The 2,784-nt window shown below is 42.7% G+C and overlaps 1 pseudogene across 1 annotated transcript; it reads left to right on the top strand.

Annotated features, from left to right (window-relative positions):
• The first annotated feature begins 325 nt into the window (after positions 1-325).
• Positions 326-2,010, top strand: LOC113617064 (elongation factor 1-alpha 1 pseudogene; annotated as a pseudogene). The gene has a single exon (XR_003431493.1). The product of XR_003431493.1 is annotated as an elongation factor 1-alpha 1 pseudogene (transcript).
• Positions 2,011-2,784: the final 774 nt, after the last annotated feature.

Consider the following 2,784-nt stretch of genomic DNA (forward strand, 5'->3'; position numbering starts at 1 on the left):
GATGTGGGTTATCCTAGGGTAATCTTGGTTTTACTCCTGGCTGCATAGCTTTCTAAGCCTGATTTTCTTGCCTTTTAAGGGATTTATGAGTTACTTACAATCATTGTAAACCATCCCCCTTTGCTTAAACCTAGCTACAGTGACTTTACAAGTTCATACTAACGACAAACGCTTTGTATATACAATATATTATTATTATATTTATAATCTGAATAATCAGAAAGTTTACTTCATTTAAAATGTGTCCATTTAAACACTGAAAAAAACTTTTTGCTTTTTCGCAACGGGTTTGCTGCCAGGACACAGGTGTCGTGAAAACCACTGCTAAACCTAAGCAAAAATGGGAAGGGAGAAGACCCACATCAACATCGTTGTCATCGGACACGTAGATTCGGGGAAGTCCACCACTACTGGCCATCTGGTCTACAAATGTGGTGGGATTGACAAGAGAACCATTGAAAAGTTCGAGAAGGAGGCTGCCAAGATGGGGAAGGGCTCCTTCAAGTATGCCTGGGTCTTGGACAAACTGAAAGCTGAATGTGAGCGTGGTATCACCATTGATATCTCCCTATGGAAATTCGAGACCAGCAAGTACTATGTGACCATCATTGATGCCCCAGGACACAGAGAATTCATCAAAAACATGATTACAGGCACATCCCAGGCTGACTGTGCTGTCCTGATTGTTGCTGCTGGTGTTGGTGAATTTGAATCAGGTATTTCCAAGAATGGGCAGACCCGTGAGCATGGCCTTCTGGCCTACACTCTGGGTGTGAAACAGCTAATTGTTGGAGTTAACAAAATGGATTCCACCGAGCCACCCTACAGCCAGAAGAGATATGAGGAAATTGTAAAGGAAGTCAGCACCTACATTAAGAAAATGGGCTACAACCCCGACACAGTAGCATTTGTGCCAATTTCTGGCTGGAATGGTGACAACATGCTAGAGCCAAGTGCTAACATGCTGTGGTTCAAGGGATGGAGAGTCACCTGTAAAGATGGCAATGCCAGTGGAACCACACTGCTTGAAGCTCTGTATTGCATCCTGCCACCAACTCGCCCAACTGACAAGCCCCTGTGTTTGCCCCTCCAGGACGTCTACAAAATTGGTGGTATTGGCACTGTCCCTGTGGGTCGAGTGGAGGCTGGTGTTCTCAAACCTGGCATGGTGGTCACCTTTGCTCCAGTCAATGTGACAACTGAAGTGAAGTCTGTTGAAATGCACCATGAAGCTTTGAGTGAAGCCCTTCCTGGGGACAATGTGGGCTTCAATGTCAAGAACATGTCTGTCAAAGATGTTTGTCGTGGCAATGTGGCTGGTGACAGCAAAAATGACCCACCAATGGAAGCAGCTGGCTTCACAGCTCAGGTGATTATCTTGAACCATCCAGGCCAAATCAGTGCCGGCTATGCACCTGTGCTGGATTGTCACACAGCTCACTTTGCCTGCAAGTTTGCTGAGCTGAAGGAGAAGATTGATCATCGTTCTGGGAAAATGCTGGAAGATAGCCCCAAATTCTTAAAATCTGCTGATGCTGCCATCGTTGATATGGTTCCTGGTAAACCCATGTGTGTTGAGAGCTTCTCTGACTATCCTCCTCTAGGCCGCTTTGCTGTTCGTGACATGAGACAGACGGTTGCTGTGGGTGTCATCAAAGTAGTGGACCAGAAGGCAGCTGGAGCTGGCAAGGTCCAAGTCCACCCAGAAAGCTCAGAAGGCTAAATGAATATTAGCCCCAATACCTGCCACCCCAGTCTTAATCAGTGGTGGAAGAATGGTCTCAGAACTGTTTGTCTCAATTGGCCATTTAAGTTTAATAGCAAAAGACTGGTTAATGATAACAATGCATCGTAAAAGCTTCAGAAGGAAAGGAGAATGTGTTGTGGACCATTTGTTTTGTGTGTGGCAGTTTTAAGTTATTAGTTTTTAAAATCAGTACTTTTTAATGGAAACAACTTGACCAAAAATCTGTCACAGAATTTGAGACCCATTAAAAAAGTTTAATGAGAGGGGCTTCCCTGGTGGCACAGCGGTTGAGAGTCTGCCTGCCAATGCAGGGGACACGGGTTCGTGCCCCGGTCCGGGAGGATCCCACGTGCCGCGGAGCGGCTGGGTCCGTGAGCCATGGCCGCTGAGCCTGCGCGTCCGGAGCCTGTGCTCCGCAACGGGAGAGGCCACAACAGTGAGACGCCTGCGTACTGCAAAAAAAAAAAAAAAAAAAAAAAAAAAAAAAAAAAAATCCTTTAGAGCTAAAGCTAGATACAGCCACTAAAGAACATAGCCTAAATTATTGTCAGAAAGTTAATGCCTTTTTAAAATCTGTTTATTTTCTATTTGTAGAATTATTAACATGGAATAGGACAAAAGTTTTCTTCTATTTGAAGAAAAATAGAATGATAGTTGAATATTCTGCAGTCATTGACTTTTTGCCCAACTAGTACCTAATACATAATAACCTCTAATTAGATGCTTTATAAGTAGATACACTAACTTTAATTTATTTTCTAAAATTATCTCTCTCAATCTTCTAAAGAATCATACCCCTCTTATTATAATAAAATTTAGAGTGATAGAAAGATTACCCATATATAGTTGACATTAGGACTCTCCAGGTTTGTCAAGTAAAAATTTCTTGTAGAATGTTCTGCAAGTAGTATATCTCGATATAAAACTGTATTACATTTCATTTCATCAACAGCGTCCTTACCTACAAAATAATTACTATACAACTATTATACAAAGTACAGTACTAAATGTCAAGACTCCACAGACAAGCTCTCCAA

The sequence above is a fragment of the Aethalodelphis obliquidens genome, unplaced genomic scaffold (genome assembly GCF_003676395.1).
Source record: "Aethalodelphis obliquidens isolate GAN/ISIS:26980383/991018 unplaced genomic scaffold, ASM367639v1 scaffold4, whole genome shotgun sequence".
Classification (NCBI taxonomy): domain Eukaryota; kingdom Metazoa; phylum Chordata; class Mammalia; order Artiodactyla; family Delphinidae; genus Aethalodelphis; species Aethalodelphis obliquidens.